The 25,819-nt window shown below is 44.0% G+C and overlaps 1 protein-coding gene and 2 long non-coding RNA genes across 3 annotated transcripts in view; 1 reads left to right on the forward strand and 2 right to left on the reverse strand.

The window, feature by feature from the left end:
• Nucleotides 1-832: 832 nt before the first annotated feature.
• On the forward strand, nt 833-4,096 carry LOC140689738 (uncharacterized). The gene is made up of 2 exons (XR_012064818.1): nt 833-916; nt 3,800-4,096. It is a non-coding gene; the product is annotated as an uncharacterized lncRNA (long non-coding RNA).
• On the reverse strand, nt 1,551-2,383 carry LOC140689737 (uncharacterized). Its single transcript, XR_012064817.1, has 2 exons — nt 2,173-2,383; nt 1,551-1,757 (listed from the first exon to the last, which is right to left on the reverse strand). It is a non-coding gene; the product is annotated as an uncharacterized lncRNA (long non-coding RNA).
• Nucleotides 4,097-11,914: 7,818 nt separating the features above from the next.
• TLNRD1 (talin rod domain containing 1) overlaps nt 11,915-25,819 on the reverse strand; it is a 39,747-nt gene continuing 25,842 nt past the window's right edge. Inside the window, exons 4-5 of the transcript XR_012064816.1 lie at nt 13,461-13,611; nt 11,915-12,553 (exon numbers count right to left, since the gene is read on the reverse strand). The gene's annotated coding sequence lies outside the window, so the exon portion shown is untranslated. The remainder of the gene's footprint in view (nt 12,554-13,460; nt 13,612-25,819) is intronic.

The raw sequence follows: 25,819 nt of genomic DNA on the forward strand, positions 1-25,819 counted from the left end.
GGGAGAGTTTCTCAGTTCATGTAGCTAAACCAACCGAGGGTCAGCTTCAGGTGGAGTTTGGTCTCATACTCACCCAACAAGACCAGGATCTACACTCAGTTTTGCTTTCTTAGTCTCCTCATGTTGTCCTCTACTGTCCCCTCTTTCCTCTCTCTCTGCATCTCACCCCACCCCTGGCAGTTCCAGTCTGCTTTTATGGCTCAAAAACTTAAGATAAACAAACGCTCAGCGTAAATGAGAATTTCGTACCAATATCTCTAGGTTTGTTCTGATTGGACCAGCCCTAGATCACATGGCCCAGTGCTGAACCAATCACTGTGGCCAGGGGGATAAGTCCCCACCCCTTCCATAGAAGGGTGATAGGGTTCTGTTTTTTCTGAGAGTTCCGTCAGAATTAGCTGTCTATGAGTTATCTCTTGCTGTCTAATGAACTACCCCAAAACTTAGCAGCGTGAAATAACAAACACTTACTATCTTACAGTTTTCTGTGGGTTAGGAGCCTGGGAGTGGCTTAGCTAGAGGTTCTGGCTTAACAGTTTCTGGGGAGGTTGCAGTCAAGCTGTCAACTGGAGTTAAAGTCATCTCAGGACTCTCCAGAGGCTGAAGGATCTGCTTCCAAACTCATCCATGTGATTGTTGGCAAGCCTCAGTTCCTTTCTGGCTGTCAGCCAGAGACTTCAGTTCCTCACCACATGGGCCTCTGCATAGGGCTGCTCTCAAAATGGCAGCTCCTTCTCCCAGAATGAGCTTCTCTGAGAGAGAGAGAGAGAGAGAGAGAGAGAGAGAGACAGACAGACAGACAGACAGACACTAAGAGAAGAGAGACCAAGATGGAAGACATGTTTTTTATATCTAAACTTGGACGTGACATACCATCACTTCTGCTGTGTGCTGCTGGTCACACCAACTAACACAGGTACAATGTGGGAGGGGAGACTACAACGGTGTTAATAGCAGGAGAGGATCACCGGGGATCTCGGAAACTGGCTCCCACACTCCTCCATGTGACCTTGAGAGAACTGGGTTCACCAGAGTGGACAACTCATTCCAGTTGCCCAGAACTGTCCCAGTTTTAAAATGCAAGCTCTTCATACTGGTAACGCCTCTCAATCCCAGGCAAACTGGGATGGCTGCTCACCCTAAGAGTTACCCATCTTAGAAGAAATGAAGAGAGATTTATCACAGAGTATTAGATATTAACTCGTCTGACACTTCACTTTCTCCAGGGGGACACTAAGATCTTGAGTGCTGCAGCCAGTTTCCAATGTGCTGGGGGGTTTTCTCCACCCCATCAAGCAATTCTCCAACGCCAGCTGGATGTCCTACCATTCAACTCAATCCGGACACTCTGGGCATCTCTATTACCAGAATATAGTATTAGATTCCACAGGCTGAGGGCTCAGTCCCACAGGTGCCTTCCACTTCAGATGCCAATCACAAATCCAAGCTGTTAGGTGTGTTTCTGAAATACTGGCTACAGATCAGAGGTTCCCATGATCCCCTCTTTGGGTTCAACTTGCTAGAGCAGCTTACAGAACTCAGGAAACCAATTTACTCACTAGATTACTGGTTTATTACAAAGGATCTTAAAGGACACAAACCAACAGCCAGATGAAGAGATACATAGGATGAAGTCCCGAAGGCGGGAGCTTCTGTCCTCGTGGAGTTTGGGGCTCCGCTCAGCAGCACATGGAACTGTTCTGGTTCACCGGACGTGGAAGCTCTCGAAACCCTGTCCTTTTGGGTTTCTATAGAGGCTTCAAGACATAGGCATGATTGATTAATTCACTGACCATTGGTGATCGATTTAACCACCAGCACTCTCCCCTCCCCGGAAATCAAGGAGTGGGGCTGAAAGTTCCAACCCTCTATTCAAGGTTGGTTTCCCTGGCAACCAGCCTCCACCCTGAGGTGCTTTCCAAAAGTCACTTCATTAACACAAACCCAGTTGCAATGGAAAGGGGCTTGTTATGAATAACAAGACACCCATTTCAACGCATGGCTTTGAAGTGATTTCAAGAACTAAGGACAAGAGCCCAAATATTATGACAAAAGATCCCCCATCACCCTCATCACTCAGGAGCTGTGAGTCAGGAGACCATGGATGAAGACCAAATACATCTTTCTTAGTGTAGATCGCAATATCACAGATCTACAGGGGAAGTAACTTGCCCAGGGTCAAACCGTGAGATGGGGCAGAGCTGAGGCAAGAAGCCAGGTCTCCTGCTTCCCAATCCACGGCTTTTTCCTTCAAGACTCCACACTTTGGTGATAAGTTCAGCTCCTCCTTGGAGAGCAAGGGTCTTCACAATAGTCCAGGAAACAGTTACTTTGGAAACGACCACATGATTCCATTCCTTTTAGACCTCAATGAAGTGAGACTGTGGCCCCAAAGGAAGTGGTTAGAGCCTAGGAAGGGACAGACAAAAAGTGACCACCCATGTAACAAATAATCAAGACAAAATTCAGAGCAGAATGATCTGGGTCAAGCCCGAACGCTCTTATTCAAATTTCATAATAACGTTAGGCAGATCACTTAACTTCTCTGAGCTCGGCTTTCATATCTGTAAAATGGATATAAGCCAAAGGTTTCAAGTTCCAATCTTTCCCAATTTTTCTGCATTTTTTATTCCTCTGATGTTCAGATTGAATGGCTTGAGCTCCCAGACCCTAAATAATGAGAAATCAATCAGGGCTCTCCTCAGTAGTTCCTCACATTCTCCCTTCTCTCTATTAAGTCAGCAAACATTTCATTGAGCATCTATCTGCTATGTGCCAAGGACTTTCAAGCAGCAAACAAGACAAAGGACTCCTACAGGCATTCATAAGTCTCCCTGCTTTTCTCTCTCTTTCCGGGGCTACCTTAGGAAACCCAAATCTCTCCCATAGGATCAGGTAGAGTCATTCGGTGCTTCCTTCAACTCATCCCTGCCACCCAGGCTGTGCTCAGGGGGCTTTTTCTCTCTCAACCTCATCTCATCAAGGTGTCTCTTTAACAAGAAATCATCACTTGTCATGAAACCTGCCCCTCACTCTCCGAGAAGGCAAAAGTGAATGCAGAAAGTTTTGGTCTTAAATCGACACCACTACTTCCTAATCTGCTTGGGGTTTTTGGCAGCTCAAGTGAACTAATGTGAGGCTATGAGAGCGTTACAAAAATATGAAGTGACTTGTGTGTATACAGAGGCTTTCAGGCACTTTCCCAAATTCTAATGTTATAATTTCCCCATGTCCTGATGCTCTGTTCTCCCCCTTTCTTAACCTGCTGGGGAACTGCGGAGTTTGACCAGACAGAATAAATTGAACCTTATGGGAACACTTCTTTACAAAGAAGAAATCTTGTAGGAGTGGTGATTTGGAGAAACGTGACTCTCGGCCCCAGACGTATGATGAGTTAGGCGAGTTATGGCTTCCAAACAAGACACAAACTCTTCCAAATACTGCAGGGGCTGAACTTACATCAGCCCCTGACTCCTGCGTGAGGGAGGCCCGTCAAAATCCTCAAGAGAAAGACAGCGATTCCCTTTTTCAAAGGGAGCCCTGTGTTCTGTTTCTCTTGACACACAATGATAGTTTCGATGGCAATTTGAAAAGGCAGAGACCAAAGGGAACTCCAGGGACTGCCTTGGCTTTGGACCTCATTAAATAGCTCCGATTTCTTTCCTCTTTGCTTAAGTAGATAATAATATTGCCAATAAATACAGCCCAGTGTGTCCTCTGCCAAAAACGGGACTAGACAGTATTTTTAATAAAGTAAAAAATTATGTTTAGGAATAGATTTTTTTTTTATATTTCACAGAAAATGAGAGTCCACAGAGTGCAGGAAACTGCCTCCAGCCATGAGAGATGTGAAGACCAGGACAACAAAGTTATTGAGAAGAGGTAGTTCGGAGCAGAAGGAAACAGCCACACCAAGAGCAAGTAGCCAGAAGGATGAAGGAACGGCGGAGTTGGTAAACATGAGGTCTCCGGCATTGCTGCGGGAGGGAGCAGCCTTGAAACTGACCTGTGGAAGAATCTTTGGAAGGGTCTGACAAGAAGAAAAGCCCAATACATTGAGCTCCTTCTTCAAAATAAATAATTCGTTTCTATCTTATTTAACAATCCCAATCAAGACCAAGATTTGGGTTCATGTGCTTAATTTTCCTACTCCCCCAAATTTTAATGGAGATGACTCCCCCCCCAAAAAATGCTTTAATCTGCGGAATACCACATGAGCAGTAGCACTTTAGGAAAGGTGAGCTCTTAGCAGCATTCCATGCAGGTAATCACGCCTTTATATGCTGGAGAGCCACAGGGCTCAGTCCGAGGACCTCCCACCACTGAGACTCCTCCCTGGCGGCAGCTGTCCAGCCCTAGGGCTCTATAGGTGATGCATTCGTTGTCCCAGATGGATCCCCTGTCTGCCTGGACTGCCATCCCTGCTTCCAGCCTTGTGCCCCTTCTTTCCCCTCTACACACAGCTACTCCTTCTAAAACCCAAGTCAGAGCATCTCCCTTGCCTCCTCAAACTCAGCAATGGCTCGCATCCTGCTCAGGGTAAAAGACAACACTCCTTATGAGAGTCTACGGGGCCTCACCTGATTTGACCCTGGCTACCTCTCTGATCTAATCCCCTGCTCTGCCTCCCCGTCTCCCTCCACCCCAGCCACACTGACTGTTCTGATGTTCCTGGAACAAGCCAAGCGTTCAGGACCTTTGCCCACGCTGTGCCCTCGGCCTACAACACTCTTATCCCGGATACTCATATTCATTATGCCTTCATTTCCTTCTGGCCTCTGCTCCAATGTCACTTTATCACAAAAGCCTTCCAAGGTCCCCAATTCAAATATCATTCCCTTATGACCCCCATGCTCTATCTCTTCAACCTGATTTGATTTCTCCCCACTTAATGCATTCTTATCTAGCAGTGTACTACATATTTGTGTGTTAGTTTGCTGTCTGCCTTTCCCTGTAGAATTTAAGTTCTGTGTACTGTGTCTCCAACCCTTGGAACCCTGCCTGGGCACACGGTAAGCGTTCAATAAATATTTATGAATGAACAAGTGAATGAGTCAATTAATTTACATGCCAATGATTTCCTCTTTTTTTTTTTTTTTTTTTTTTGCAATCTACAGCAGAGATAGGGCTGGATTGTGTGGAACGTGTGAAAAAGCACTGCTAGCCGACTTACAAACACTCCTGGGTCAATCAGTAGGGGCCAGAGGAGAGGGTCATCGCTGGCACAGTTCCCCTTGGAAACTGTAGAAAGTGCTTGACTTTCTGGGCAGTAAAATTAAAGAAAAAACAACTAACATATAACAATAACAAGACAAGCAGAGGACCATGAGACAGGCAGCCCAGATCCCCCTTCAGGATGGAAGGACTGAGTCCCCCAGCTGCTGGACATGTTCCCAGTGCTCAGGCCTCTTCTGAAAGAGGCTTGGCGGATGAAGCTGCTTTGTCCAGCTGCTTACTCCCTTCTCAGGTCTTCTCACATCTGACGACTGTTAGATGTAGAGGTATGAAGCTCGCCCCCAGGGTTCTCCTAGCTTCAGAGGCTTCTGTGGGGCTGGCTGGGGCTTCTTGAGACTGAATCACAGCCTGGTTTTTCCCCTGTCCATCCTGCTTCCTCTCGTCCACCAGTGTTGATCCCAAGGGCATTCTCACTAAGTTAATAAATTTCCTTCCTGCTAGTAGTCCCTGTCTCAGAGACTACACCCAGGAAACTCCACCTGGGACGACATTTCAGAGAGATTACTCTGTGTTTAGGGTTGGCTGGAAGGCACGAGATTGAAGGTAAGGGGATCAGACAGACCCAGGTATTCCAATAGGGGAACAGATTTTAAAATGGGATGTAGTCATCTGTTGAACTATTATTACACAGCAACCAAATAAACTAGATCTAAGTATCCAAATGGGCTAATCTCAAAAACACAATTTTGAATTTAAAAAAAAAGAAAGAAAAGTTGCAGACTATATACCATATGTTAGGATTTCTTCATTTTTTAAAATGCACAAAATAATACTATATATTGTTTTCAGGATGTAAAATATAATAAAAGCATAAAACATAAACCCGAAGGGCATCCACAACATTCATGATGGGATTTTAAGGAGGAAAAAGAAAGATTGGGGCCAAGAGAGAGTACAAAGGGGATTTCTGTGATATTTTATTTCTTACTCTTGAAAAGTCTGAAGAAAATGTGACAATATGATAACATCAGTTAAATTTCGGTAGCAGATTATGTAAGAATTGTTGAATTAGTCTCTGCACTTTTCTGTACTTACCTTTTTCAAAATTATAAGAAAAGATTATTCAGAGCCCTCAAAAAAGTAAAATCATGAAATAATCAAAGTACTATGTAAGTAAAATTTAACTAATATAAGAAACGAAAAAGAACTTTCCAAGAATAAATGAAAATATAATCAATTTGACTTTAAAATAAAGTATAGAACAAAAAAATCTGAATGTAATTAGAAGCTAAACGACAAATTGCAAACAAACTTGCAATAAAATGGCAAAGAATTAATACTCATAATTCATAGTTAATTAAGAAAAAAGTCTATTTATAAAAAAAGGGGAAATATAAAAGGGGGATCCACAAAAGAATAAGAATAAGTAGATTAAGAAAACCAATCCTACTATTAATCAAAGAAATGCAAAGTAAAATATCTATTCTTAACCCGTCAAATTGGAAAATGTTTTCTTAAACATAATGTCCAGTGGTCAGGGAACCCAATGGTGACACCCTAAGCCTGTCCTTTTTTTGAAGCTCTAATGTGGTAGACACAGCCATTTCTGGAGGGATGTAAAATAGAATAAGATAGGCCTCTGCTAACTGAATAGACATTTTTCCGAAGACGGCCAACAGACACAAGAAAAAGTGCTCAATTAGGTGATCACTTATCATCAGGGACATGCAAATCAAAACCACAATGCGATATCACTTCACACCTGTTAGGGTGCCCATCCTTAAGAAGACAAGCAATAACAAGTTTGGGTGAGGATGTGAAGAAAAGGGAAGCCTTGGGCACTGCTGGTGGGAATGTAAATTGGTGCAGCCGCTATGGAAAACAGTATGGAGGTTCCTCAGAAAACTAAAGATAGAACGACCATATGATTCAGCAATTCCTCTTCTCGGTATACGTCCAAAGGACACTGAAGAGATATCTGCACTCTCGTGTTGACTGGAGCATTATTTACAATCGCCAAGACGTGGAAGCAACCTAAGTGTCCATTGATGGATGAATAAAGAAAATGGGGTATGCACACACAAAGGAATAACATTCAGCCATGAGAAAGAAGGAAATACTGCCATTTACAACATGGATGGATCTTGAGGGCATTATGCTAATGAGATAAGCCAGACAGAGAAAGACAAATAATGCATGATATCACATGTATGTGGAATCTAAAAAAGCCAAACTCAGAGAAACAGGGAGTAGAATGGTGATTCCCAGGGCTGAGGGATGGGGGGACTGGGGATATGGTGTTTAAGGGCACAAGCTTTCTACTAATGGATAAACAAGTCCTGGAGACCTAATGCACAGCACAGAGATTATCATCAACAAGACTGTATTATAAACCCCAAGGTTGCTAAGAGACTAGATCTTAATCATCTTTAGCACAAAGAAAGAAGTAATAATTATATGAAGCAATGGAGGTGTTAGCTAAAGTTAATCATATTGCAATATATAAAAGCATCAGATCAGCAAGTTGTACACCTTAAACTTACATAGTGTTATATGTAATTGCATTTCAATTAGGAAAAAAAAAGAGACAGGTTTCTCTAAGCTGGTCCGTGTTCACAGCTGGAAGGAAGACAATGTCTGCACAGACTGGAGGTCCTCAAATGGAGATCTGCTTCCTTCCTCACCACCTCCCAGCCAGCCACACACAATCAAGTGGTGGCCCCTTTGTTCTGGGGCCTGTGTTTTCTCCTCCTTGGCTTTCCGAAAGCCTTGTTTCTCCCCCTGCTCTCCAGGCCTCACACGCTGCATGTCTTTCTTAACTGGAGCAGCCCTCTAGGCCTTTGCATCTCAGCCTGCCTGAGAATCCCTTCTGCTTACCCACTTCCTTAAGCACTTGATCTTGGGCTCTGGAATGTTATCCCACACTTCAAATTCTGTTCTTTCTATTTATTTCTAGGTTAGGAAAAGAAAAAACAAAAACGAAAAAAATAAGAACTCTACATACCTACATCACAAACCTCCCATCGCAGAGATCAAAGTGACCCATCCTTTGATTCTGTGAATTTCTCACAAGAGAACAACACAGACAACACACTGCAGACAAATACGCAGGGTGACCAACTTGTCCCAGTTTGCCTGCACATCCTGGTTTTAGCACCGAAAGTCCCGCATCTCAGTTCCTAACACCTTCTGTTCAGGAAAACCAGGGCAGTTTTTCACACTGGGGAGGATCCAAAACCCTCTGGCAGTAATGTGGGGCACTGTCCTGATGCTCAGATTAATTGGATAGAGGCCTGGCTATCTCAGGAACCTTGAAATTCTATCTGGCAGCTAGCTAAAAATTTAATGTAAATATTTCAATATTGTCAACAGCAAGTAGAGTATTTCCCTCAATCAAGCAATAAGAGTCAGACTGAAATTCTCACTCAGAGAATTTGTGAAGTTCCTCGTATTTATTGTAGGGCAATTACCCACCTTCTCACACTGTGTCCTCTGCTGAGGACCACACTGGTCATTTGTCTTAGATCTTAGTATTAAGAATGTCTGGATTTCACCTGTGTAGTCGGCTTCTGGGTTTCTTATGGCTGTTTAATGCTGTTTTCCTTTTTACCTTGGTTGCTTATAAGGCCAAAAGTCAAGTTTGCATTCAACCCTCGAACAAAACACGTAAGATACACGGAACATATTCTGGACATTGGCTTTACCCACAGCTTCATTTTATTTTTCTTAGTCTAATTTCCTATTCTTATTTCTTGCATTAGAAAATGTTGCATTCTAAGCGGGGGAGGGTATAGCTCAGTGGTAGAATGTGTGCTTAGCATGCACAAGGTCCTGCGTTCAATCCCCAGTACCTCCATTAAAAATAATAAACAAACAAACAAATAAACTTAATTACCTCCCCCCAAAAAAGCTTAATAAAAAAGAAAATGTTACATTCTATTTTTTTTCATTCATTCTACAAATAACCCCTTTCAGGTGCTAGGGATGGGACAATAAACAAAACTAAGTCCTTGTTCTCATGGAGCTGACATTCAAGCAAGGAAAGACAGACAAAAAAATATAAAACAAATGCATTAGGTAGTATCAGGTGCCATGAGGAAGGGGAGGGGATGCTATTTTTGATGGGTAGTCTGGGAAGGCCTCTTGGATAAAGGGACATTTGAGCAAAGGCACAAAGGAACTGAATCAGTGAGCTTCAAGGAAGGGGAAGACTGAGCTAGGCAGAGGAAAGAGCAAGTGCAAAGGCCCTGAGGCAGAAGACTATTAGCTTATTTCAGCACTAGCTAAGAAGCCAGTTTGGCTGCAGGGAAGTAAGTAAGGAGGAGAATTGGTAGGACTTGAGGTCAGAGAGCAGGGGAGCCAGATCAGAAAAGATGTTGTAGACTCTGGAAATGACTTTGGGTTTTATTCTGAGGAGAAGGGAGTCATCAGAGGGTTCTGAGCAAGGAATGACATGGTCTGACATATATTACAAGAATCATTCTGACTGCTCTGTTGACAATGGCCTTAGGAGGGCAAAGATAGAAACTGGAAGATCAGAAAGGAGGCAACTGAATGGTCCAGCCAGGGAAGCATACAAGATGGTAGCAGTGGAGGCTGCAGGCAGCATGCAGTTCTCAGCACATGCTGAAGGTAAGGCCAACAGGATATGCTAAGGGGTTGGAAGTACAGTAAAAAGGAGAAAGAGAAGACGAGGATGACTCTGAGAAACTGGGAATGGCATTGAAGGAAGGTAGCAAGGCACAACACAATGGCTCTTAACCCAGCGAGCCTACTGGAAGCACCTAGAGAGACTGCAAAACCTGTCACTGCCTGGTCCCACCTCCCATGGAATCTGTTTTATTGGTCTAGGGTGGGGCCTCAGCACTGGGGTTATTTGAAAGCTCCCCAAAAGAGAGGACCACTGGAAAAGTACAGAGGACCTTGGGTAGGAGCCAGACCACCTGGGTTCAAATCTCTGCTCTGCCACTTCCTAGAATGAGACTTTGGGTAAGTTTTCACAACTTTAAGGCTCAGCTGGTTTCTTCAACTGCAAACCAGGAATAATAAAAACAACTCTTCAAGATTACAACGAGGAGTAGTAATGTGTACAGAAAGGGCCTACCATACTGGCTGTTCAAAAATGGTACCTGCTACTATATTTATTGCATAGTTTTAGAATGAGATAAAGTAGAGTTAAATGTAAATAATAAAAAAAGAGGGACTGCATGACTCTATCTTTCCCAAATTGGTTGGCCTACCCTGCCAGTTCATGAGTACTGCCCTGCCAATAGCTAAAGGGCCACTTGCTACTCCTGAGTCAGGAGACTCAGGCAGTGGGAGAAATCTCTTCCCAGATCCGTTCTAGTAAAGAGGGTATTTGTCAGTGGTGCCACACCCTCACTTCCCTGCCCAGTCACATGACTCTTAATGCTGTTGAAATGAGCTGCTCCTGTCCACTCGGCTCAAGATTTAGGGGAATAGCAAGTAAAGATACACATGGCAAGGACGAAGGGCAAGGTCATCAGGCCTAGGTGACCTTGAGGGATTCCTCAGCCAGTGATGAGGAGCAGGGCTGGCTTGGGTCTTCATGGATGGTCTGCAGTTTTGCAATGGTTTTTAAACGAAGCAGACTAGCTCCTTCCCGGGTCTTCCCAGATCCAGCACCCTGACATCACCAATACTTACTATATGTTGGGATCCTTGTGTTCAGGGGAACTCTGAACAAACCCCTTCTTTATCTGCTCCCTTGTTCTCTCAAGCATTCACCTTAATAACCATTTTTTTAATTCAAATATCAAAAATAAAAAACCATGCTCACTAAAGCAATAGGAGTCACATTGAAATTCTAACTCAGAGAATCTGCTCTAAAATCTTCCATGACAAAGCAATGACTTAAATCCTTTAGGAATCAGAGGTGTGGAGCCAATGTGAAATTTGTGATTACATGCAACCTCTCACAACCGTCCCCGAGGAGTAGGCCGCCTCATCAGGACTCTGCAGATTCTCCAAACCCAATTCAAATGAGCTTAGTCAAGAGTGGAATTTATCAAGTCAATAGTCAAATCATGGGAAAGGCAGGGTGGAGCCGGCTTCAGAAATGAGTAGAACCCTGAACTCTGTTTCCTTCTCGAGCCTCCCGATGTTGGTTTCATTCCCTTCTGATTCACTTTTCACATTGACCACAGCACTCTGACATTAAGAAAATCAGGCTTCTCTCTTCCAGACCCCATCTGAAAAATCCCATAAGATGACTTTGTTTTCCCTGGCTTGGATCATGTGTCCATCTTTTTGGCCGTGAAGTCAAGTTCTGTTACCATATAACAAAGAAAAGGGCTGAGCAGACAAAAGCAATAGATGTCTAGCACAATTCCCCTCAGTCACAGCCCATGTTTATACAGTCACTGGTCCTTGAACATTTGGTCTCAGAACTGTACTTTCTGGCTACAGTGGCCGCAGAAGCGTAAGATGTGATCCAATCTCAGAAGTAGCCAAGATTCCTTCTTCCCTACTCCATCCTCAGAGACTCACAGGTTCTTTCTCAAGCAGACATGAATCTTTGCAACTGAGTCACATTTTACAAAATCCTTTGTCTAAAATGCTACATATTTATCTAAATAAATAGTTTCAGGTGGCTATAGGATGACTAAAAGTCACTGCTGTAGATTACTCTACAAGTCAACTTTCCTTCACTGATTCCAGACCAACGCAGGGAGCATCTCCACCACGAAAAGCATTTATGATCGTCTGTTGGCCTTTACACTAATTCCCACAAACTCGGGTTTCCTTAACTTTGGAAACCACAAATTTCCAAAAATGATGACAAAGGGAAAAATGGAAGATGCTGGTGCAATGAAGCATAAATCCCACCTTCTCTGCCTTCCAAGCTGGTGGGAAAGAGAGGAAGGAAGCTGGGTGGGTTGGAGAGGAGCTTGGGAATTCTAACTAATATCCTCCAATGTGGAGTGAAGTTGCCCTGGGCGAGTGATTGCATAGCCTGGGGAAAATGTGCAAAAACCCTTGCCAGTAGGAGCCCTGACTTACCACTTCAGTAACTGGGCAGCCAGTGGAACTGGAAAGAGGTCTGCTGGCTGCCAGATCAGTCTCCAGGCTCACAGCTGAGTTGGGAAAATGATGTGAAGGTCAAAGATGGGTCTCCCACTGCCAGGAAACAGATGCACACCCTCCTGCTTGTGGAGTGAGCCCTGGAACGGTTCAGTAAACATTTCAGATCAAAGCCAAGTCCATGCCTTCAGGCAAGGCTGCCCACAAACTCTCTGACATCTCCCTTCCCGCGTGGAGGGGCCACAGGAAGGCGGAGGACACTGTGAGCTATTCTCAGACTGCAGCGAGGATGGGCAGGCGGGCAGGCTCAGACAAGTTGGGAAGCGGAAAAGTTCTGGAAAAAAATAAAAGAGATGCTAATAATAAGCACCAAGGCCCAGTGTATTCACAGGTGAATTCGTTCATCCTTCCAAAGAACACATCATTCCATTCCAGAGCCATGCATACCTGAAAAGGACGGTACAAAAAAGTAAACTTAGAGGAGTTACAAATTTAAATGACCTCACAGACCAGGCAGGTGACTAAAGTGTGTGACGCTGACTAACTGAAAACACGGAGTGCACATTTGTGAGGGCTGGATTCTGGGGACTGGACAGCATGTCCAGTCTAAAGGTGGCCACCACTCCAATCCCCAGTCTTTTCCATACAGGGACTCAGGTTCACTGCATCATCCTGGTTTTTCAAGAAAAGCTGGGGTTTTATTTTTAACTCCTCCAGTTTTGAAATATCGAAAGCCCAAACAAAATGTGTCGACCACCTGGGTGTGGCTCAGGGCCGTCAGTTCTCTGATCCCTCCTCATTCACAAATTGTACTTACAAATATTGACCTAATTTTTTTTTCAAAGTCAGCAAATATGTTTTAGTAGCACACTGAAAGAATAATCTTCAGTGACCAGGTGGGCCCATCGTTGGAATAAATATCTAGTTCAGTATTACAAAGTCTATTAGTATAATACATGATATTAACAGATCAAAGGAGAGAAAGCATGAGACTACCTCAGCCAGGCACTTTACAAACTCCAATACGCATTCTTGATTTTTTGGCGGGGAGATAAGGAGGGAGGTAATTAGGTTTATTCATTTAGTGGAGGGCTTTCTTGATTTTTAAAACGAAAATAACCCTTAGTAGAACAGAAATGCGCAGATTTCCTAGACTGCCCAGGAATTTTTATTGGAAGAGATAAAACTCAATTCAAACCATCTTAAGGAAAAATATAAAAGGAATTTTTTTATTGACTCACATATCTGAAAAGTCCAGGTGTAGCTTTGCTTCAGGTCTGGCTGGAGACCAGAGCTTAACAAGATCAGAACTGACTCATTTGCCGTGACTTAGCTCCACTCTTTCCACGCTGGCCTCATTTTCTCCAACTACAGGTGGCTTTCTCCTTGTAACTGGAAAAGATGACCACAAGAAGCTCACCTTTAATTCATATTTAAAGTTAGTGAGTAGCAAGAGAAAGAAAGAATGTCTCTCCCCAGTTTCAGTAGGAAAGTTCCAAGGTGGATTCTAATTGGCTTGGCTCGGGACATATGTATATTTTGTAAATCACATATCTGACAAGGAACTTGTATCTAGAATATACAAAGGACTCTTAAACTCAATAATAAAATGACAAATAACCCAATCAAAAACCAGGCAAAGGATCTGAATAGACACTTCTACAAAGAAGATCTACAAAGAGCAGTTAAGCACATGATAAGATATTCAACATTATTAGTCATTACAGAATAAGAATCAAAACCACAAAAAAACGCCATTTCACACCCACTCTAGTCAAAGAGACAGACAATAAAAAAATGTGTTGGCACAAATATGGAGAAATTGGAACCTTCATACACTGCTGGTGGGAATGTAAAATGGTGCTTTGGAAATCAGTTTGGCAGTTCCTCAAAAAGTTAAACTCAGAGACACTTTAAGATCCAGCAGTTCCCCTCCTGTGTATGTACCCAAGAGAAATGAAAACGTATGTCCACACAAAACCTTGTACACAAATCTTCATAGCAGCGTCATTCGTAACAGCCAAAAAGTGAGAACAATCCAGATTTCCTTCTACTGATGAATGGATAAGCAGTGGCCTATCCAAACAATGGAATATTATTCAGCCATAAAAAGGAATGAAATACTGACTGATGTCACAACATGAATGAACCTCAAAAGCATTATGCTACGTGAAAGGAGCCAGACACAAAATGTCACATGTTCTGTGAGTCTATTTTGGCCAGAACAGACACAAAGACAGAAAGTAGATGAGCGGTTGCGAGGGGCGGGGGGGCGTGGACAGGGGTGGGTGTGGGTGGGAATGACTGCTGATGCACACTGAGTTTCATTTTGGAGTGACAAAAATGGTATGGAATTAGTTGTGATGGTTACACAACGTTATGAATATTAAAGTGTACTGAATCAACTGTACACTTTAAAAGGGTGAATTTTGCAATATGCAAACCACATTTTAATAAGAAAACTAATTTTAAAAAGAATTTCATAAGGTGACTAGTTACACAACTGATATATAACAATTAGTAGCTTTTCTATGGAAATAATAACCAATAATAAACCATAATGGAAGAAAATCTCCTATGTATAATAGCAACTAAAAAGATTAAATACCTAGTAATAAGCTAGGAATTGTGCAGAATCAATACAAAGAAACCTTTTTAAAATACAAGTAAGTCAAAAATTTGAAAATTTCTATTTTTTTCCTTAGAGTTATTGCTGTAGTCAGGAGTTTCCAAATATAATATCAAAAAGATTGTTTTGAAACTTATTGAGACGTGAAATTTATCTGGAAAAATGCTCATACAGAATAACCCAGGTAAATTTCTGAAAAAGAGAGTAACAGACTGATAGAATAGACAGAACTATCCCTAACATACACTGTCAAGCTATGATGGTAAAAAATAAATTGTACTAAAGAATAGAACAGAATAAAGGGCTCATATATAGACTTAATTACACATAGAATTTAATTTATAATAAAATTGGTATTTCAAATGAATGGGGGAAATTAGAAACTATTCAATAAATGATGGAGAGACAGCTAAGTCTTTGGAGAAAATGAAACTGAATCCCTGCTTTACTCTTTACATCAAAATAAACAATTGACAGGTCCAAGCTTGAAACAAAAAAATAGACCATAAGGCATATTCTGGTTCATATCATCACATAGAAATGTTTAACTTTCATGTAACAAAAAAATTACAAATAAAACCAAAATATGTGACAAACTGGGCAAAATATTTGGAGCAAATATGAAATGGAGATTTTTTTTATTGTGAAGTATGAATGCAAATCAATTTTTTGAAAAGCCCATCAATCTGACTGAAAGCAGGCAAAGGGTGTGAACAGACACTTTACAGAGAAATAGATACAAATGACTAAATTAGCATACAAAAAGTGTTCAGCCTCATTTACAATTCTTTTAAAAAGGAGGTTTGTTTTTTTTTTTTTAATGAGATACCATTTTTCACCCTTCAGGCTGAGGAAAATTCAAATGCTAGCCAGGTGTGAGAACACTGGCCCTCTTACCACGGGTGCATAAATTGATGCAACGTTTTGGAATGTCACTTGAGCAACAGCTACCACATTTCACTTATTTGTGAAATACATGCATGTCCCATAGCTAGGAATTTGCCCTACAATTACACAGACCAAAGATTACCAAGATATGTGTGTGAGAATGCTCACTGCGGTGCCGTTGGTTATAACTGAAAACAAGGCAAAAACAATACAAAATAAATAGACACATCCTCCACTGTGTCCCAGATCTGACCTCGAGAGCATCGTGCCCCCTGTGACCAACTTGTCACTTTCTGGAATGTTCTTGTCCCCAGGGGACACTGTCATCACCCATACCCAAGCCACAAAAAGGCATTTTGACACCTGGTGATGCTGACCCAAACTGAGAGTGACTTAACCCATTGGAACCCATGACTGAATGGAGCTCGGGACTGTGAGCAGACTTGACAGAGGAAGGAACGGTTCTCTCCAATGTGGCAGTCTTCGAAAAGCTAAAGCCAACATCCTATCCATGGCCGGTCTCCTCCACAACAATCAGGTATTAGAGGTCTCACTGAGCCAGAGAACATCACCTGCCCTTTGAGACACTTGCAGAGTCTACTGGACCCTCAGCCTCATAACAGGAATGGAACTGGAGACTTGCAGAAGGATGGGCTAGACAGCTGGGTAGCGAGCTAGTGGCTGTGTAAGTGTATGCTCTGGGAGCTTTTTTGCAGCTTGTATTTGATTTTTTTTTAAGGCATTCCAATTGCAACAGTATCCTGGAAGCCATATGAGGAGGGAGTTTCGAGAGGGCTAGGATGATTGATAGGTCCCAGGAATTTAGAGAGACTGCCTCGGTGGGCAACCCATGAGCTGAGAAAGAGGCCTCTCAGGGGAGGGTGGGGGCAAAGCCAGACTGCAGGAGAGATGGAGAAAATCAGCAAGGATCAAGAGACACAGGAAGTCAACCTGCTCCCCAGAAGTCTGGGAGCGAAAGAGAAGAGCTGCGGGTTCACCCTCACTTCATTTACCTCTGCACATTAAATCACTTGCCACATTTTGTCAGTGGTACCTTCTAAAGATTTCCTTATTCCTTCCCTTCCTCTCCATCCCTCCGACCTCCTCCCTCATTCAGGACGTTGCCATCTTTTTCCTGGGCTTAAACCACCTTGAAATCCATCTTCTGTGTGTTCTCATCACCCCGTTTCTGGAATTCCAAATTCTGTTGGTGGCAGAATTGGTGGCCCTCCTCCTTGTGCCATTAGCTCCTCCGTGATTTCTCAGCGGTTGAGGAGGCAGTGCTGTGTGACTAGTTCTGATTCTTAAAACAGGAGTATCAGCTCCAGCTCCAGGCATTGAAAATCCCTGCTGTTTTTCCCGTCAATGTGACCACCATGTTCCCACCAGTTCTGCTACAAGACAGCAGAGGCACTTTTTACCTAGATCCCTGCGTGACTCTATGGAGCAGAACCCCTAAAAGTTCTTTCCTGGACAAGTGGCATGAGCAAAACATAAACCTTTGCTGTGTTACATCACTGGGGCTTAGGGTTGGTCTGTCACTTAGCCTGCCTTGAATAATCTACTGACCAAGACTTTTTTTTTTTTTGCATAAAATCCTTAAGTGTCTCCCCCATGACCTATTAATTAGAAGGCAAACTCTGCCCTGACCTGGAACGTCCACTGTGGTGCGGCCCTAGCCTGCCTCTCTGACAGCAGCTTTGCTATTTTCACACATTCTGTTCGAACATCAGTAGGTTTGCTTCTTGCTTCCAGGCCTGTGCTCCTGCTGTTCCCTTTATCGGAGCTGCCCCTTCCACAGCTTCCCTCTTGCAGACAATTTCTGTTTACTTTCTGAATCACCTCGACCAGTAAGCCTTCCTTGATTTCCTCCCTAATCCAGGCTAGATAAGGTGGCCGGCATCTGGGCTCCCGCGTTATCCTATTCACTGTCACCACGAGAGCGAATAGCTCACTAAGTACATCTATCAACACACTTGACACACTGGCCTAGAGTCACCTGCCCTTGTCTGTTTCCCTCCGCAGACAAAACCCAGGGCAGGGACTACGTTTTATGCAACTCCATAGTCCCCTCGTCTAGAAGACTCTTTGAACCATAGCAAACGTTCAATAAATGCTTGTGGACTGAGGAGTTAAGCAAACGGATTGTGCTTGATGATAGCAGGCTCGTAAACATTTGTGTTAATGGGGCTTTTTTTCAGTTCCAGAGACTAACGACCCACGGTCAGCTCAAGGGAGAAGGGGCCGGCAGTGAATCCCTGAGGAAGTGGGGGCCGCAGAACTCCCGACCTCACCAAGACCAGCTTCAGAAAGTGACTAGCTCTAGTGGCCCGACAGCCCAGGTGTTGGTCGGGTGCCCAAAATGAAACAAAACAATCTGCCAGAGAGCATGCAGAATAGGATTCCACCTATGTTTAAAATGTTTTAAATCTTATATAAAGTTTCAGAAGGAAATGTAAGAACCTAGAACAGCTTTTAACTTTAAGAAATGAGAGTGGCGAGTGAGCTTTGGGGACTGAGGGGATGAGGTGGTAAAAAGTATTTTATTTTTTGTTTTATACCTTCTGTATTTGTAATTTTGAAATTTTTACCATGAGCATGTAATACGTTTATAATTCATGAAATTAGCTCAATCTTTTTTTTTTTTTTTTAACCTTTCTGTGATGACATGGTCTCTCTTGGGCTTTCCGCGCTGGAGAGCTTGACTCTGGTGCATCTGGAGTATGACAGGCCTGGGGCTGCCTCCCACCTGGGAGGGGCCCCGCCCCAGGAAGGGATAGCAGTGGGCGGCTTGGGCCAGCTGCTCCGAACTCTAGGGAGAAATGAAACACTCTCTTCCCCTTAATGAGACTTTCCTCCTTGTCCTGCCTCGCCTCTTCTCACCATTGGATGTCAAGGACCAAGATGAGGGTGTGGACCTTGAGGAAAGGGGCCAAGGAGGCCGCTCAGCCTTTATTTAACTCTGGCCTAAACCAGAGGAGCCAGGAGAGTTCTGGGGCTCACACGCAGGCCTGGGTAGCTTGCCAGAGTCAGGGGGTCCACAGAGGGATCTGAGTCCAAGGGCCTTAATGAAAATAGAAGAAACAAGCCTGGCCACGTCCTCTGCGCACACATCTCCCTAGAAGACTTACAGCTACAGTAGCTGTCACGGCTAATAGCCGGAATCAGCTAGAGACCGTCCACTCCGAGTGATGTGCCAACGCCTCCGGTTGGCCCTTCTGACCTCCCCTCCACCCTTCCCCACCCTCTTCTGTGCCCAGGAGGCTGGCTTGCATGCATGGCATCCCAGCGCTCCCTGGCCCTCTAGCTTGCTGTTGGGTTTGGCCAATGGGAAACCCCAGGAAGAGGGAAGGAAAAGAGTGAAGTCTGGGTAGTCGTACTCCAGATTTCTCCTTGTGAGCTTGCCTGCAGTTGACCATGTCTCTAGACCAAAAGGCATTGCTCCTCTTAAAGGATCTCCTGTATAAGACTCTCTTCCTCCAGATTCCTGTGACTGGCCCCTCCCCTTGTCCCTTTGAGCTGTCCAAGCCCCAGATCACTGCATTACTCCCCTAACCTCCACTCTCAGAATCACTTCCTTTATCAAATCCTCCTCAAATGATCCTAATTTGAGTATGCTGTTCATTCTCTTTTGGGATCCCACTTGACAGAGGTTTTATCCATAATTATACATGGAGGGGTGTTTATGTCTGGACTTTAGGAAAAGGGCAAAAGCATGTGCTGAAAATGGCAAGGTCCACTCTATGAAATGAAAACTACAGAAAATGTATATCCAACCATCCACACAAGCGTGTCCCCGGGGGGGACTGGTAAGAACCTATAACCAGTGTGGGAAGAAGAAGAACTCTGTCTAGTCTACATGACTGCCTGTGTATCCTACACCATCCAGAGCCACCAGAGCTGGGACATCTTTTTGCTTCAGGGAACTTATCATGGACTTTTCACCTTGGCTTGTGCGCTGCTCACTCAGCTGATTTCTGCAGGTCCTGCATGCTTGCAGTCCATGCTGAACGTTTCCAGGGCTGGGCTTGCCACAGGTGAACGGGCTGCCTGATGCTCCTGCTCTGTCTTTCCAGCTCGAGCCCCATCAGTGAGGTGCCAGCACTGCCCTCAGGATGGAGGGGGTGCTTTAACTGCCTTCTGACAGGGTCAGCTCCTACGAGGTAAGCTCACCGATAACTTCCCTTCTCATTAGCACTTCCCAGGCCACATCACATATCTCCAGCTAGGGTTGCTCCAAAGAAGCTCAGGGCCATATCCCTGCTCCTCTGCCTCCTGCTTCACATGATGTGGGAAGAAAGAGGCTAGTCTAAATTCTTTCTAGAAGCTGGGAGCTCCTGCTGGCTTATGCTTTCAGAAACACACAAGAGTTCTACTACTTTGTGGGTGAGCCCCAGGGTCCACATAAGTGTGTAAGACAGTGTTAGAAGAAAGGGATTCACAATATTCATTTTGGGGGGCACGATGGTCCTGAAAATGAAGAAATCTGCATTCTAACCTGGTTCTGCCACAGACCTGCTCTGTAGCTTTTGAGAAGTTAAATTTCATTTTTAGGCCTTGGTGTTCCCTTCTGTAAAACGGGGGCAACTGAGCAGGAATATCTCTTAGCTCTTCCAGACTTAATATTAAAAGATCTAATGTGATCACTAAGGAGGACTAAGGCCTCCTTCTCTCTTAGGAGTCTTAGACTTTATAGGGTCATCTGTCCCCGGGGCTCTAACCCCTGCCCTGAGACAGTGGGGTGAACAAAGTTCATTCTGCTCTACAATCTCACAGTCACTTTCCACTACAGGCCAAATCAGTAACAAGGGAGTCACTAAGAAGCAGTCCCACGGAGTTCCCATGGTCCCCCAACATCTGTTAATTCCTGGTTGCCAAGTGGGGTCTTGACTTTCAGAGAAAGCTGTGACTTTCTTTACACCAGGAGGTTTTACGCTCGAAGCCGCCTGTGAAACGTATTCAGACAACACCACCGATTAGTCACAGTGACTCTGTTCTGCATAAATGTTGAAAAACCGTCCCAAGTGGGTCTGCTACACAGGATGCTGGATGTGGTGGGGCAGCGAGAAGAGGGAGGCCCATCTTTCCAGCGCAGAAGGCCCTGCATCACTGCAGGGCTGCGAAGCAAGGGCTCTGCACGTCAGGGATAGGCGAAAATGCCTCCTTTCACAGGAAATGGGTGAAGCCCGGCTTGAAATTATTACTCAGACGTTTTGTGCTGTGAAGGAAATGTCTTCTGATAGCACAAAGCTATTGGTTTCCTGTTGTGAACTGAGAATTTCTGGCTTGCCCAAGAATGGACAGGAAGGGAAAGGGTGGTTGTCCCTTGGAAGTCCTTGTTTAATGAAAACGCGAGCTCTAGGGCTCCCAGGACAGTCCAAACGGCCTGAAGGGAGGTTAGAGGTTGGGGAGAGGTCATGTTAGTAAGAGAGGCAGTGTGAAGAGTACAGGTGTGAAGTGGTCAGCTGTGGGGCTATTCAGATCCACAAACATTCGCTGAACAACTCTATGTGCTGTGTGTTGGGTATACCAGATGCCTTAGCCAGTCCTCTGCCTCCACATACCAGTCTTAGTGGTGGAAACTGATACAAAAATAATTTTTGAATAATATGATAAGGGCTAATACGGAGCTATCCTAGAGTACTACAGCGATACGCTGCTGTAATTTTACACCTTTTTCTTTTATACCTTTTCCATTCAGTTTCCCCTTATTTACAATGAGGGTAGGGACAGAAGTAGAACTAAGTTATTTCCAAGTCGGTAGCAATAACTATTGAGCACAAAATATATTCTAAGTGTTTCCCATGCATTTTCTCATCTAATCCTCACAGTAATCCTGTGACACAGGTCCTGTGATAACTTACTGATGGTCACAGTTAACAAGAGCAGAGCTAGATTCTAGCATCCCTCTTCCCATCCCTGCTCCCCATTCTGGAGACTCCCTTCTTCAGTATATTTAGGGAGGATAGGGTTTGCCCTAAGTCCCAAGTCTGGTCCTAAGTCATCCTCTTGGCACGGTACCCCATCCTGCTTCTGTCTGCACAGCTGCTGACCATCACTCTCTTCACTGTTGGTCCAGCCCTAGCAAGTTCAGGATTATCCACATCCGTGCAGTGTTGTTACTACCATGAGGCCTCCTGGAGGGTGAGGTAGGAAACCCCAGCCTCCCCTTAGAGACTTACCCCAGAGGCCCCCACAACGCTGCCTTGCAGGGCTGTATTCAAAAGGTTCATTTTAACTGAAGAGTTTGGGTAACTAAAGGGAACTGAAATGTGGAGGAAGACACTTCCTATGGTTCAGAAAACAGGAATGTTCCCACCATCAAAAAAAAAAATTTCTCTCAAGAAGTTAAACATTAGCGGGTGATGCCGGTTCCTAGGCTTGCTCTCCGCCTCTGAATTTCCTCTTCTCCTTTCTCCTCCATGCTTCTAACCCTCACTGGACACCCCAAAGCACTGTGGGCTTTGTCTTATAACCTGCCCTCCTCTCCCTCCCAGTAGCAGGTCACAGTAACCTACAGAGAAGGGCAGAGAGGGCCCCTGACTGCTACTTGTACTCTTCCTTGTAGCACACACTTGCCTCCTGGCGTCTGTATACCTGTGCATGGAGTGGGGAGGTATAGCTCAGTGGTAGAGTGCCTGCCTAGCATGCACAAGGTCATAGGTTCAATCCCTAGTCCCTCCACTTAAAAAATAAGTAAATAAATTAACCTAATTACCTGTGCATTGTATTAGACTGCTGGGTGGCAAACAACCTTCTCTGATTAAACAAACAAACAAACAAAAGACAACTCGTAAGTGTTTTTCCTTAATCCTTAGCATGTTGAGTGCATGTGTTCAAACACTTGTGAGATTTCAAACAAGTGTCTTCCAAGGGCCCAAGGGATTCAGGATAAAAATTAACAGAATATTACTGTCTTCCGGGAGATAGATGGTTCTTAGTCTAATGAGGGCACTGTCTGCAGCTGACACTGTGGGTTGGGGAGCTAAATGCTTGTTCACCTACCCTCCCTTCTGGCTAGAAATGGTTATACAATATACTTCAGGTCAATGAAATACAAACAAAAGACTGTTGAAGGGTGTTCTGGAAAAGCTTTTGCTGTTACATGAAAAGAGGGACAGATACAGACAGAACTTCCTTGCTTCCTGTCTGAAATGCAGACATGACGCAGTAGACATCTTGTGATGAGGAGGGAGCAAGCCAAACGCTATGGATGGTGGAGTCATACAGAAAGTCCCTGTGTTTCTGACGGCATTGTTGCATGCATTTCCCAGCTATGAATTGCCTGCTTTTGCATATTTTATTATGAGAAAAATCACCTGCACTAGTTTAAGCCACTGTTTGTAGTCAGGACTCTATTGCTTGAATGCGTTCCTGACATTTACCTACATGAGTAACACCAGCTATGCAAGAAGTGCTGGATTAAGAGGCAAGAAAACCAAGTTGTGAAAGCAAAGAAGAGGAAGGCTCCCAGAAAGAGGTAGCATTTGAGCCAATCGTGATGGAGCAATCGGAATTTTGCAGATGCACTTGACGAGAAGGGCACTCCAGGGAGGAGGAACAGCATGTGCAAAGGCGCAGACCTAGTAGAATGCAGCAAGGGAACTACCGGAACCTAAGTGCAGATTAAGAATGAGAGCGAGATGGAGCCAGGCAGAAAAACACAAAGGCAAAATCAGAAACCAGTTTAGATTTTATCTTCAGAGGCACAGGGGAGTCCTTGAAAGCTTTAACGCAGGAAGATAAACGGGGTTTATAGTTTGGAAAGATAATTCTGCAGGGAGAGTACATGATGGATGAGAGAAAGGACAGAGAAAAGTGTGGAGGATGCTGGGGTATTCGGAATCTTACACGCAAGAAACACTGAGACCTGAACTAAAGCAGTGGCTCAAAGGAAGGAGAGGATTGGGTAAAAACATTGGAGTCTAATCTTAAATTGTTAAGAATTGCATGCACGCACGCGCGTGCGCACACACACACACAAACACACACACACACACACACACACGTGCATATAAAAACCGGGCAGCTGAATGAAATGAGTAGTCTAGTGACTTCTGATGTTGTAATCCAGTCACCCCTGGCCCTCCAAAAGGAACGGGCTCTCTCTCAACAAGCGAGGAGAAGCGATTTATCCCACACTGTGATTTCAGATTAGAAGGAATAACTGGCTCTAAACTGCATTTTATAAAATACTGGCATCCCATGAGATATTAATAGGTAGTCTAAAAAAAAGTTCCACTATTATACTGAGTAAGGCAAAGTTAAATAGTGTTATTATGATTGTAAATCATCTCAGAGTTTCTAACAGGCTAATATTTATTATAAACATTATGCTCCAGACTAATTTGAGGCTCTTTGTTTGCGGAAAGCCTGGTTTTATCACAGAATTCTAGACATTTCTAGAAGGAGAGTTTGCAGGATGCCGTTTCAGGGTGAGGAGTCCTTAAGGAGTAACAGACCCTTCCTCTCTAGCCCTTCCCTTCCCTGCCGACTTCCCAAGCCTTGCTAGGAAAGGAAAAAAGGCTGTGTTCCAGGATTGAGGTTCAAGTTCCTTCGGTACAAGAAAAGGAGAAGGTAGCCACCAGGTCCCTTAAAGGATGGGCAGTGGGACTGCAAACTCGCAGGAGAGACAGGCAGGAGGGAGGCCGAGGAGGTGGGAGCGGCCGTGGACTCCCTTTGGCTTTACGCCGATAGCAAACCCTCTGCTTAGAAATGCCTCGGCTCACCCAGGCTGTTGATGTTTCAAAGCCAAGAAGAAAGTAGGTGACAAGTAGAGAAAACTGGAAATGGGGCAGGAGAGGAACACAGGGATAAATATAGTGATCTCATTCTACATGTTCCTCTATTTCCGTCCGTTCTCTCTTCCTCTCTCCATCCCTTGCTCTTCGTCTCTCTCTCTCTCTCTCTGCCAATTATCCTGTTATTTGATTCTATTTCCCTGGTTGGAGCTGTCTTTTTAAACTCAACAAAACTTCACTTATCTCATATTTAGGATCAGCTTTGTACACTTTAGCAAAAAACAAAAAAAAAAGGAAAAGTGGTCCTAGAGATTGAAGCTGGGCAATAGAGGTTCATTGTATTTTTGTATTTTTTTAAAGCTAAGGTAAAGAAACAAACTCAAGAGGTCCTTTGCCCCACTATGGGTCTAGACTTGCCTAGCACTCAGAGTTCTCATAAGAAGTTGTAAAACAAGCCAAAATTTATAAAAACAAAACCAAAAAACGCCAGAGAAGCAAAAAGTCCAAATAGGCATGAGGTTTTAGTGGTAAGTATAGAATTTTAAAGTTCCAAGTCCTGACGGGTCACTGATAAGCAACTCACAGCAACCCAAGCTGCAGACATAGCCTGCAACATAACTTCGGGATGAAAGATGAGAAATCGCCTTCTGACCCAGTGTTCCCAAAGCCTTAGCCCCGCGTTAAGCTTTCATCATATCAGAAGTGTAAGTAAATGCTACAAATTTACCTCCCCCCCAAATCATTTGGAATTTTAATTGCTCGGGTTTCCTTTAAACCTTTTCAGTTTGGTGAATTTGGAACAATGCATTTTTAATTTTGTTTTAGTCAATGCCTATCGTCTGCAGGAGGGACCAATTTTTTTTTTCTAATTTCTAACTTTAAATGTCTTATTCAAAACTCCCAAATTCAGTCAGTGTAAATGAAATTTAAATAATTACACCTGTAAATGACCTCTTTTACACATTTGGTTATTTTACACTTCTGAAGTTATTAAAGCTTACAACTGTGCCAAGGTTTCTGGAACACTCCGCCACGCACCACGCACCACGCACCTTACACATGACCAGATGCTGACGCGTCATCGGCTCTGGGGAACGGGGGGTGGATCTTAAAGGGCTTGGGATTTTCCCAGCTTGTGGTCTGGGAAGCTGCAAATGGCTTTGGGATCCTCTCAAACCTGTGTCTGCCTCTACTGTCCCCTCTCCCCCACCTTATGCAAGGACTAGACCCTGGCTGTGTTTTCGGATGGGGAGGGAGGTGGCGGCACCTGCAGGATGCTTGAATTTCACCTTTTTGCCCGTCCTTCTCTCCTCTGAACACCAAAGGGCTTTTACACTCCATT

This window comes from Vicugna pacos, chromosome 27 (assembly GCF_048564905.1).
Source record: "Vicugna pacos chromosome 27, VicPac4, whole genome shotgun sequence".
Lineage (NCBI taxonomy): Eukaryota > Metazoa > Chordata > Mammalia > Artiodactyla > Camelidae > Vicugna > Vicugna pacos.